Source organism: Oncorhynchus masou, chromosome 13 (assembly GCF_036934945.1).
Source record: "Oncorhynchus masou masou isolate Uvic2021 chromosome 13, UVic_Omas_1.1, whole genome shotgun sequence".
Classification (NCBI taxonomy): Eukaryota; Metazoa; Chordata; class Actinopteri; order Salmoniformes; family Salmonidae; genus Oncorhynchus; species Oncorhynchus masou.
The window spans coordinates 579,510-592,730 of record NC_088224.1 but is presented as its reverse complement, the minus strand read 5'-3'; the positions used below and the strand labels follow the sequence as shown (position 1 = coordinate 592,730).

Here is a 13,221-nt window from a genome sequence, read left to right as displayed (position 1 = left end):
TGCATGGTCCCATGGTGTTTCTCCCAAGGATGAACCAGTCTATTAAAAAAAATTGGAGGTTTTGGCTGATTTATTTTGATTTTCCCATCACGTCAAACAAAGAGGCACTGAGTTTAAAGGTAGGCCTTGAAATACATCCACAGGTACACCTCCAATGTTACTCACATGATGTCAATTAGCCTATCAGAAGCTTCTAAAGCCATGACATAATTTTCTGGAATTTTCCAAGCTGTTTATATGCACAGTCAACTAACTTAGTGTATGTAAACTTCTGACCCACTGGAATTGTGATGCAGTGAATTATAAGTGAAATAGTCTGTCTGTAAACAATTCTTGGCAAAATGACTTGTGTCTTGTAGTAGTAGATGTCCTCACCGACTTGCCAAAACTATAGTTTTTTAACAAGACACTAGTGGAGTGGTTGAAAAACTAGTTTTAATGACTCCAACCTAAGTGTATGTAAACTAGTTTTAATGACTCCAACCTAAGTGTATGTAAACTAGTTTTAATGACTCCAACCTAAGTGTATGTAAACTAGTTTTAATGACTCCAACCTAAGTGGATGTAAACTAGTTTTAATGACTCCAACCTAAGTGGATGTAAACTAGTTTTAATGACTCCAACCTAAGTGGATGTAAACTAGTTTTAATGACTCCAACCTAAGTGGATGTAAACTAGTTTTAATGACTCCAACCTAAGTGGATGTAAAGTAGTTTTAATGACTCCAACCTAAGTGGATGTAAACTAGTTTTAATGACTCCAACCTAAGTGTATGTAAACTAGTTTTAATGACTCCAACCTAAGTGCATGTAAACTAGTTTTAATGACTCCAACCTAAGTGTATGTAAACTAGTTTTAATGACTCCAACCTAAGTGTATGTAAACTAGTTTTAATGACTCCAACCTAAGTGTATGTAAACTAGTTTTAATGACTCCAACCTAAGTGTATGTAAACTAGTTTTAATGACTACAACCTAAGTGTAAGTAAACTAGTTTTAATGACTCCAACCTAAGTGGATGTAAAGTAGTTTTAATGACTCCAACCTAAGTGTATGTAAACTAGTTTTAATGACTCCAACCTAAGTGGATGTAAAGTAGTTTTAATGACTACAACCTAAGTGTAAGTAAACTAGTTTTAATGACTCCAACCTAAGTGGATGTAAAGTAGTTTTAATGACTCCAACCTAAGTGTATGTAAACTAGTTTTAATGACTCCAACCTAAGTGTATGTAAACTAGTTTTAATGACTCCAACCTAAGTGTATGTAAACTAGTTTTAATGACTCCAACCTAAGTGGATGTAAACTAGTTTTAATGACTCTAACCTAAGTGTAAGTAAACTAGTTTTAATGACTCCAACCTAAGTGTAAGTAAACTAGTTTTAATGACTCCAACCTAAGTGTATGTAAACTAGTTTTAATGACTCCAACCTAAGTGGATGTAAACTAGTTTTAATGACTCCAACCTAAGTGTAAGTAAACTAGTTTTAATGACTCCAACCTAAGTGTATGTAAACTAGTTTTAATGACTCCAACCTAAGTGTATGTAAACTAGTTTTAATGACTCCAACCTAAGTGTATGTAAACTAGTTTTAATGACTTCCGACTTCAACAGTGCTTCCTGTCCTCTTCATCCCCATTGGGACTTCATTACATAATGATAATCCCTCCTCTTCATCCCCATTGGGGCTTCATTACATAATGATAATCCCTCCTCTTCATCCCCATTGGGACTTCATTACATAATGATGATCCCTCCACTTCTTCCTATTAAACAACACAAAGTTACAATCTTCACTTAAAACTATCCTCTCCATCAAACTAACTTGACTTGCTTTGAATTAAACCCTTTTATTCTTTTAGGGAGCTTAAGTCACAAACTTCCTCAATCAGGTTCTGTGTTGAGTTGTTTAATGTTGAGCCTTAGTTTATCAACTAGTATAACTGGTTGTTTAATGTTGAGCCTTAGCTTATCAACTAGCATAACTGGTTGTTTAATGTTGAGCCTTAGCTTATCAACTAGCATAACTGGTTGTTTAATGTTGAGCCTTAGCTTATCAACTAGCATAACTGGTTGTTTAATGTTGAGCCTTAGCTTATCAACTAGCATAACTGGTTGTTTAATGTTGAGCCTTATCTTATCAACTAGCATAACTGGTTGTTTAATGTTGAGCCTTAGCTTATCAACTAGCATAACTGGTGTTTAATGTTGAGCCTTAGCTTATCAACTAGCATAACTGGTTGTTTAATGTTGAGCCTTAGCTTATCAACTAGCATAACTGGTTGTTTAATGTTGAGCCTTAGCTTATCAACTAGCATAACTGGTTGTTTAATGTTGAGTTGCTTATCAACTAGCATAATGTTTAATGTTGAGCCTTAGCTTATCAACTAGCATAACTGGTTGTTTAATGTTGAGCCTTAGCTTATCAACTAGCATAACTGGTTGTTTAATGTTGAGCCTTAGCTTATCAACTAGCATAACTGGTTGTTTAATGTTGAGCATAACTTAGCTTATCAACTAGCATAACTGGTTGTTTAATGTTGAGCCTTAGCTTATCAACTAGCATAACTGGTTGTTTAATGTTGAGTTAGCTTATCAACTAGCATAATGGTTGTTTAATGTTGACCCTTAGCTTATCAACTAGCATAACTGGTTGTTTAATGTTGAGCTAAGCCTTAGCTTATCAACTAGTAGAACTGGTTGTTTAATGTTGAGCCTTATCTTTTCAACTAGCATAACTGGTTGTTTAATGTTGAGCCTTAGCTTATCAACTAGCATAACTGGTTGTTTAATGTTGAGCCTTAGCTTATCAACTAGTATAACTGGTTGTTTAATGTTGAGCAACTTAGCTGGTTTATCAATGTTAGTAGAACAGGTTGTTTAATGTTGAGCCTTATCTTTTCAACTAGCATAACTGGTTGTTTAATGTTGAGCCTTAGCTTATCAACTAGCATAACTGGTTGTTTAATGTTGAGCCTTATCAACTAGTAGCTTATCAACTAGCATAACTGGTTGTTTAATGTTGAGCTAAGCCTTAGCTTATCAACTAGTAGAACTGGTTGTTTAATGTTGAGCCTTAGCTTATCAACTAGCATAACTGGTTGTTTAATGTTGAGCTAACTTACCTTACCTTATCAACTAGCATAACTGGTTGTTTAATGTTGAGCTTATCAACTAGCATAACTGGTTGTTTAATGTTGAGCCTTAGCTTATCAACTAGCATAACTGGTGGTTTAATGTTGAGCTAAGCCTTACCTTACCTTATCAACTAGCATAACTGGTTGTTTAATGTTGAGCCTTAGCTTATCAACTAGCATAACTGGTTGTTTAATGTTGAGCCTTAGCTTATCAACTAGCATAACTGGTTGTTTAATGTTGAGCCTTAGCTTATCAACTAGCATAACTGGTTGTTTAATGTTGAGCCTTAGCTTATCAACTAGCATAACTGGTTGTTTAATGTTGAGCCTTAGCTTATCAACTAGCATAACTGGTTGTTTAATGTTGAGCCTTAGCTTATCAACTAGCATAACTGGTTGTTTAATGTTGAGCCTTAGCTTATCAACTAGCATAACTGGTTGTTTAATGTTGAGCCTTAGCTTATCAACTAGCATAACTGGTTGTTTAATGTTGAGCCTTAGCTTATCAACTAGCATAACTGGTTGTTTAATGTTGAGCCTTAGCTTATCAACTAGCATAACTGGTTGTTTAATGTTGAGCCTTAGCTTATCAACTAGCATAACTGGTTGTTTAATGTTGAGCCTTAGCTTATCAACTAGCATAACTGGTTGTTTAATGTTGAGCCTTAGCTTATCAACTAGCATAACTGGTTGTTTAATGTTGAGCCTTAGCTTATCAACTAGCATAACTGGTTGTTTAATGTTGAGCCTTAGCTTATCAACTAGCATAACTGGTTGTTTAATGTTGAGCCTTAGCTTATCAACTAGCATAACTGGTTGTTTAATGTTGAGCCTTAGCTTATCAACTAGCATAACTGGTTGTTTAATGTTGAGCTAAGCCTTAGCTTATCAACTAGCATAACTGGTTGTTTAATGTTGAGTCTTAGCTTATCAACTAGCATAACTGGTTGTTTAATGTTGAGCCTTAGCTTATCAACTAGTATAACTGGTTGTTTAATGTTGAGCTAAGCCTTAACTTATCAACTAGTAGAACTGGTTGTTTAATGTTGAGCCTTATCTTTTCAACTAGCATAACTGGTTGTTTAATGTTGAGCCTTAGCTTATCAACTAGCATAACTGGTTGTTTAATGTTGAGCCTTAGCTTATCAACTAGTAGAACAGGTTGTTTAATGTTGAGCCTTATCTTTTCAACTAGCATAACTGGTTGTTTAATGTTGAGCCTTAGCTTATCAACTAGCATAACTGGTTGTTTAATGTTGAGCCTTAGCTTATCAACTAGTATAACTGGTTGTTTAATGTTCTAAGCCTTAGCTTATCAACTAGTAGAACAGGTTGTTTAATGTTGAGCCTTATCTTATCAACTAGTATAACTGGTTGTTTAATGTTGAGCTAAGCCTTAGCTTATCAACTAGCATAACTGGTTGTTTAATGTTGAGCCTTAGCTTATCAACTAGCATAACTGGTTGTTTAATGTTGAGCTAAGCCTTAGCTTATCAACTAGTAGAACTGGTTGTTTAATGTTGAGCCTTAGCTTATCAACTAGCATAACTGGTTGTTTAATGTTGAGCTAAGCCTTACCTTACCTTTTCAACTAGCAAAACTGGTGGTTTAATGTTGAGCTAAGCCTTACCTTACCTTATCAACTAGCATAACTGGTTGTTTAATGTTGAGCTAAGCCTTACCTTACCTTAGCTTATCAACTAGCATAACTGGTGATTTAATGTTGAGCTAAGCCTTACCTTACCTTAGCTTATCAACTAGCATAACTGGTTGTTGCTACTGGTTGTCTCCAGGTGCACACCCAGGGCCAGTGGACCTACAGAGAAGACTCTGTCCAGGATGGTTACGCTACAGACAACCACCAGATCCCCCGCTACCCCCGCGGGCCCACTCCCCCTACCTCTCGCTGCAGACCGTGGAGGCTGGACAGGTACACCCCAGCCCTCGCTGGAGGGGGGCCCCGGAGTCTGCCTGACTCTGGTCGCGCTCGCCCTGTCTGAGAGACGGAGAGTTTTTCCTACGCCTCCTTCAGATGGAGGTGGAGAGGATGGAGGGATGGTGTCAGAACATGGAGAGAGAGGCGGAGGAGAACGATCTGCCGGAGGAGGGTGAGGAAAGGGGAAGGAGGGGGGGAGACGTTGGATGAGGGGTGGGGACTGTCAGAAAGAGGACTAAGTTATAGGAAATACGGACTGGTTTAAACCTCAGCTCACAAATTACACACGTTTTACTTTCTACTTCCTGTGTACTGACTCCCCCTCTTCCTGTTTCCTGTGTGTTTCCTGTGTGCTTCCTGCTTCCTGTGTGTTTCCTGTCCAGTTCTGGAGCTGATCCGTAACGCGGTGGGCAGTGCCCAGATGCTCATGTCTCAGAAGGTCCAGCAGTTCTTCCGTCTGTGCCAGCAAAGCGTGGTGGGGTGTGTGTGTGTGTGTGTGTGTGTGTGTGTGTGTGTGTGTGTGTGTGTGTGTGTGTGTGTGTGTGTGTGTGTGTGTGTGTGTGTGTTTGGTTTTACTACCCTTGTGGGGACCAGAAATCCTAGATAGTAAACCAAGGGGAAGAATCTCATACAAGCGGGGACATTTCAAGGAAAAAGCCTATTTTAGGGTTAGGGGTTAGGTTTAGGTTAAGGGTTACAATTAGGGAGTGTCTGTGTTCTCTCTGTGTTCTCTGTCTACCTATGAAGAACTCTGAAGAACTAACTATGGCCATTTATTCTACAGTTTATTCACAGTTTTCTCCTAACTGGTTCTTATGATTCCCACCCTACTTATAATTTTTTTTTTTTTTACCCTTCCCTCACCCCTCCAGGACCCCTCAGCATACCCCCAGCCCACCTCTCAGGACCTGTCCGGGCTCTGGGACCTGCTCCAGCTCAACATGGAAGACGTCAGGGTCAAGTTCCAGGACCTCCAGAGGCTCAAGGACTCCGGCTGGAGGCTTCCCCCAGACAAGAAGGTGAGAGCTGGGGTGTCGGCTTGACCCTGCCTCCTGATCCTGGTTCATTCCCCAGAGTGTCAAGATGGCGGTGTGTCAGAGAGTGGCACAGATGGTGCTGCTGCCCCCGCGAGCAAGCCCTGGTTGTGAAACTGCACAACGTCGTAAGAAATTGAGGAGCGAGGCTTTGAGCCGAAATGGCATTGAGCTCTAAAGCTTTGTGTTAGTTCTGAATGAAAGGAACTGAGCCTGTTTGAGCTCAAATGACTGAGTGTTGTTTCCAAGTTTATGGCAATACTTCTGACATACAGAGCATTCAGAAAGTATTCAGACCCCTTGACTTTTTCCACATTTTGTTACGTTACAGCCTTATTATAACATTGATTGCATTTTCCCCCTCAAATCTACACACAATACCCCATAATAATGACAAACCAAAAACAGGTTTTTAGGATTTTATGCAAATGTAAAAAAAAATGAACAAAAAAAACTTAAATATTACATTTATATAAGTATTCAGACCCTTTACTCTGTACTTTGTTGAAGCACCTTTAGCAGCGATTACAGCCTTGAGTCTTCTTGGGTTTGACGCTACAAGCTTGGCATACCTGTACTTGGGGAGTTTCTCCCATTCTTCTCTGCAGATCCTCTCAAGCTCTGTCAGGTTGGATGGGAAGCGTCGCTGCAAAGCTATTTTCAGGTCTCTCCAGAGATGTTCGATCGGGTTCAAGTTCAGAGACTTGTCCCGAAGCCACTCCTCCGTTGTCTTGGCTGTGTGCTTAGGGTCGTTGTCCTGTTGGAAGGTGAACCTTCACCCCAGTCTGAGGTCCTGAGTAGGTTTTTATCAAGGATCTCTCTGTACTTTGCTTCGTTCATCTTTCCCTCGATCCTGACTAGTCTCCCAGTCCCTGCCACTGAAAACATCCCCACAGCATGATGCTGCCACCACCATGCTTCACCATAGGGATGGTGCCAGGTTTCCTTCAGACATGACGCTTGGCATTCAGGCCAAAGAGTTCAATCTTTGTTTCATCAGACCAGAGAATCTTGTTTCTCATGGTCTGAGTCCCTTAGGTGCCTTTTGGCAAACTCCAAGTGGGCTGCCATATGCCTTCCTTCTGGCCACTCTTCTGTAAAGGCCTGATTGGTGGAGTGCTGCAGAGATGGTTGTCCTTCTGGAAGGTTCTCCCATCTCCACAGAGGAACTCTGGAGCTTTGTCAGAGTAACCATCTCCCTGACCAAGGTCCTTCTCCCCGAGTGCTCAGTTTGGCCCGGCGGCTGACTCTAGGAAGTGTCTTAAACTTCTTCCATTTAAGAATGATGGAGGCCACTGCGTTCTTGGGGACCTTCAATGCTGCAGAATGTTTTGGTACCCTTCCCCAGATCTGTGCCTCGACACAATCCTGTCTCAGAACTCTATGGACAATTCCTTCAACCTCATGGCTTAGTTTTTGCTCGGACATGCACTGTCAACTGTTGGACCTTATACAGACACCTTATATAGACAGGTGTGTTCCTTTCCAAATCATGTCCAATCAATTGAATTTACCACAGGTGGTCTCCAATCAGGTTGTAGAAACATCTCAAGGATGAACGATGGAAACAGGATACACCTGAGCTCAATTTCAAGTCTCCTAGCAACGGGTCTGAATACTTATGTAAATAAAGGTATTTCAGTTGTTTTTTTTTGTTTTGTTTTTACAAATTTGTTTTTAAAAAAGTAAATATTTTTTGCTTAGTCATTATATTGTGTGTAGATGGATGAGTAAAACGTAACAAAATGCACTGTGTTGTTTATTTACATCTGATATATTGTTTTAGGAGAGACAGGAAGTTCTAAACTCCCAGGAGCAACTATGATCTATTGTTCTTCCTCTGTTTATTCACACACTGATCCATACTGGTGTCTTTATTTGGTCTGAATATTATTTTTCCCTTTGTATTGTTTAATGGTTTTTACATCTCATTACTTGTCTGTCCACCGCTACAATCTTCTATTTGTCCTTAATCCTCTCATTTTCTCACTCAACCCTTTCCCTCATTCTCCCATGACCCTGCTCCGTCCTTCCATAATGTCCACCCCCATCCCCCTCTTCCTCTCATCCTCCCTCCCCTCATCCCCCTCCTCTCATCCCCCTCCCTCATCCCCCTCCTCTCATCCCCCTCTTCTCCTCATCCCCCTCTTCCCCTCACCCCCTCATCCCCCTCTTCCTCTCATCCCCCCCTCCCCTCATCCCCCCCTCCTCTCATCTCCTCTTCTCCTCATCCCCCTCTTCCCCTCACCCCCTCATCCCCCTCCTGTTATCCCCCTCTTCCCCTCATCCCCCTTCCCCTCATCCCCCTCATCTCCCCTCCTCTCATCCCCCCTCCTCTCATCCCCCCTTCCCCTCATCCCCCTCACCCCCTCTTCCCCTCATCCCCCCTTCCCCTCATCCCACCTCTCCTCATCCCCCCTCATCTCCCCCTCCTCTCATCCCCCTCCCCTCATCCCCCCTCCTCTCATCCCCCTCTTCCCCTCATCCCCCTCTTCCCCTCACCCCCTCCCCTCATCCCCCTCTTCCCCTCACCCCCTCCCCTCATCCCCCCTTCCCCTCATCCCCCCTTCCCCTCATCCCCCCTTCCCCTCATCCCCCATTCCCCCCTTCCCCTCATCCCCCTTCTCCTCATCCCCCCCTTCCCCTCTTCCCCCTCAGGATGACAAGAAGCTTCCTCCCCACTACCAAAGAAGCCAGCTGGGGGTGAGCGGCAGTCTGCGTGCCGACAGCGTCAACGACCCCTCTGTGGAACGAGGGGTAGGAGGAGGCGGAGGGGTGCTGGTGATGGCCCGGAGCGGGAGTGTGGGACGGGCCGTGCCTGTCCGGGGAGAAGTCCTTAGACCTGGGGGACAGACAGAGGACGGAAGCACGCAGGAGAATGCTCCAGACCAAGAGGTCCTCTTCCTTCAGACAGAACTCAGCCACGGAGAGCGCCGACAGCATCGAGATCTACATCCCAGAGGCTCAGACCCGGCTCTGAACATGGAGATACAGCCCTTTATCCCAGTGAACAGAACCGACCCGACGCCTAGGACAGCCTAAATATAGAGATATAGCTAGCTATCCCACCCTAGAACGACCACAACCATTAAGATCTACATCCCGGAGGCTCAGACCCGGTTCTGAACACTGGAACCAACTAAACGTGGAGATACAACCTATTCCCTGAGGATCCTAGATCAACCAAAACTCTCCCAAGTTCCATACACTGATCCCCCCCTCCTCTCCCAATGACGATATAGGCCATACTGACTTTCTCAAGCCTTCACTGTTGGGGGATGCTGGGTCCCATCGTCATGCCATTCCAAGGACAAGGCAAGACAGAAGGGGAGAGCCATTTGTGCCCTGGAACTTTGAATCCCCAATAAACAAACACAAACAATCTGTAGCGAGAATGATGACTCCGGGTTCACACACGTTTATTTCCCTCATCTTAGTCGGAGAGAGAGAGAGATAGAGCTGTAAAATACAGTGACTGAAAGGTCTAGTCATGCAATAGTAGCATGTCTGTGCATGCCTGTCCACCTATAGCGTAGCCTAGCCAAGCCTGGAATAGCCTAGCCTATCTTAGCCTCAGCTCATCTTAGCCTCTTAGCTCATCTTAGCTTATCTTATCCTCTTAGCCTATCTTAGCCTAGCTTCCATCTTCACAGGAAATAAGGGCTTCACAAATCTCAACCACTCTTGTGGGAGCAGATTCTCCCTCTAAATGGCCACTCAACATCACCCAAGGCTCTAAGGTAATCTCAATATCAACTAGCTACCGTTCGACGCCATTTGGCTAGTTGGCTACATCCTCTGAAGACTGTGTTAACACACACTCACTCAACATTCAACTACGGATGACATTTAACCTACACGCCTCCTGCACATGTCCCAGTCAACACTCATTCACCTAAGGTTTTATTCTCTCACGACTACTTCCTATTGGCCCGAGCATCCATCAATCTACCAGCTGTCTGGGTAGCAGTGTACTGTTTGAAGGAGAGTGTGGTTTTTCTTTTTTGTTCATCGTTTTGAACGATGCTGTTCACCAGCTATCTAGTGTGGCATGGTATACTTGACAGCCAGTGAACATCACAAACAAACAAAAAACCTTGAAGCGGTTTTCTTTTTTTAGATATTCCTTCTAAAGTGTAAAATGTTTGGCAGTGGGTGGATGGTATGATTCTTTTTTTTTTAGTTTTAGAGTTTTAGAGTTTTTCAGAATATTGAAATTTCACAACAGGGGATCCTTTTTCACTGTGAGACAATGGCACCCCTGGTGGCCAAAGGAGAATCACAGAATCACTGTCAGAGGAGGAGGAGGAGGGTGTGTGGGATTGGGGAATATCGCCCTCATGAAAACAGGAGACTTACGTAGCAAAAGAGTCTTATGTACTTTTTAGATATATTTATTACATTTCCAACAAAAATGCTTTTTCAAGATTGGATCGACCAAAGCAAAATGGCAAAATGAATCGAAGAGCTGCCAAGGGCCCCAGACGATGTCTCTGCCTCTCAGCTTCCTCCTCCTCTATGTAACTTCAGCACAAGACACGCCCTTCCAACAGAGAGAGGGATTAACTCCTTGCTCCCCCTCCCCCTCTCTCTCTTCCTGTCTCTCTCTCTTCCTGTCTCTCTCTCTCTGCCTCTGTCTCTCTCTCTTCCTGTCTCTCTCTGTCTCTGTCTCTCTCTCTTCCTGTCTCTCTCTGTCTCTGTCTCTCTCTCTCTTCCTGTCTCTCTCTCTCTCTGTCTCTCTGTCTCTCTCTCTCTGTCTCTCTCTCTCTGTCTCTCTCTCTCTCTGCCTGTCTCTCAATTCAATTCAATTCAAGGGGCTTTATTGGCATGGGAAACATGTGTTAACATTGCCAAAGCAAGTGAGGTAGATAATATACAAAAGTGAAATTAACAATAAAAATTAACAGTAAACATTACACATACAGAAGTTTCAAAACAATAAAGACATTACAAATGTCATATTATATATAATATATACATTCTCCCTCTCTTCCTCGCCCCCCCCCCTCTCTCTTCCTGTCTCCCTCTCCTTCCCTTTCTCTCTTCCTGTCTCTCTCTCTCTCTCTCTCTTCCTGTCTCCCCTCTCTTTCTCTTCCAGTCTCCCTCTCTCCCTTTCTCTCTTCCTGTCTCCTCTCTCTCTCTCTCTCTCTCTTCCTGTCTCCCTCTCCCTCTCTCTCTTCCTGTCTCCCTCTCTCTCCCTTTCTCTCAGAAGCCTTGTCATGTGTTGCCTATACAGTGAAACAGAGAGAAGGCACAGTACCATACAGTAGGCTGGGTGGGTCACATGGTCTTATCTGTCTCCAATAACAAAGGAATTATTGCTGAGTTTTTTTGCCCTAGAAAATTTTCAAGGGGCTCTGAAATACTGTGGATTTGAAGAAAAAAAAAACATTTGAAAGAGACAAAAACGGGAAAGAAATATATGATTTCCTCCAAGCCGTGTGTTTGCACTCGCAAGTATGGGTGACATTTTGCGATGAACAAGGGCTGCGTTTTGCAGTGTGTGTGTTGACTTGTATTTTTGAGCGATATACTTGAAGCCCAATTGTGAGGTGATTCTGTTATCATGACCTGGCTATTCCTTTTATATAATCAGAAAATGTAATGAGCTGAAAATGTAATATTTAATGTGAGATGTATATTTTAGTATGTTGTTGACCTACATTTCTAGATTCGTAGAGATGTAAAGGAAATACACATAGAAAGATGTGGAACTATAACTATGGTACTATAAACTACAGCATTGTGTAATATTACAGATATTTGGCATATCGTTTTTCAAATGTGATTAATTAACGTGTAGGAGTGGTATGGTCCAATTCACAGGGTATAACTGATTAATTAACGTGTAGGAGTGGTATGGTCCAATTCACAGGGTATAACTGATTAATTAACGTGTAGGAGTGGTATGGTCCAATTCACAGGGTATAACTGATTAATTAACGTGTAGGAGTGGTATGGTCCAATTCACAGGGTATAACTGATTAATTAACGTGTAGGAGTGGTATGGTCCAATTCACAGGGTATAACTGATTAATTAACGTGTAGGAGTGGTATGGTCCAATTCACAGGGTATAACTGATTAATTAACGTGTAGGAGTGGTATGGTCCAATTCACAGGGTATAACTGATTAATTAACGTGTAGGAGTGGTATGGTCCAATTCACAGGGTATAAATAGTATCTGCTATTTGACAAATATGCTCTTTATATCAACAGTCCAACCCCTCTCTCTGTCTCTCTGTCTCTCTGTCTCTCTCTCTCACACTCTGTCTCTCTCTCTTCCCAACTCCATGTGCCTAACCAGCTAGATGTGTTTTTTTTTTCTTGTAACATACTAAAGGTTTATACACAAATATGTCAATATTCTGGAGAGAAATATTATGGGAAAGTATGTGATTCAGTTGAGTAAGGCAGAGGTCTATCTTTCCTCTAGATAACGCTGTCGTCCTTTTTAGGACGCCCAGTTCGCGGAGATTCCATTCACACTAAATGCCGGCATATGCTCCATAGGAAATGTAGTAGAGATGAAATGTCTTTTATTAAAAGGCTGCAATGCTTGTAACCCCAAATGCGGATTTGCCTTCCACCTGAGTTCCAAACGTGCCCCTGCATCCCCAAAGATATTGCGTTAAGTGTTGAAACCTCTCAAGACAAAACAAAAGCACAAAGACAGAAATCACTGCACCTCTTTCCACTGTCAGCGATTCTCCCGAAGACAGTTTCTCCTAAGGATTATCTACTTGAAGCACGAGCACGACACACGGAGGGAGGTTTCACCCAGCCTCGGAACAGCCTCGGAACAGCCTCGGAACAGCCACGGAACAGTCTCGGAACAGTCTCGGAACAGTCTCGGAACAGCCACGGAACAGTCTCGGAACAGCCTCGGAACAGTCTCGGAACAGCCTCGGAACAGCCTCGGATCAGCCTCGGATCGGAACAGTCTCGGAACAGCCTCGGAACAGCCTCGGAACAGCCTCGGAACAGCCTCGGAACAGCCTCGGAACACTCTTGGAACAGCCTCGGAACAGCCTCGGAACAGCCTCGGAACACTCTTGGAACAGCCTCGGAACACTCTTGGAACAGCCTCGGAACAGCCTCGTCATATTTTAACAC

General features: G+C 42.8%; 1 pseudogene; it reads left to right on the top strand.

Moving 5' to 3' along the window:
• LOC135551329 (disks large-associated protein 2-like) overlaps nt 1–9,119 on the top strand; it is a 40,938-nt pseudogene extending 31,819 nt beyond the window's left edge.
• Nucleotides 9,120–13,221: the final 4,102 nt, after the last annotated feature.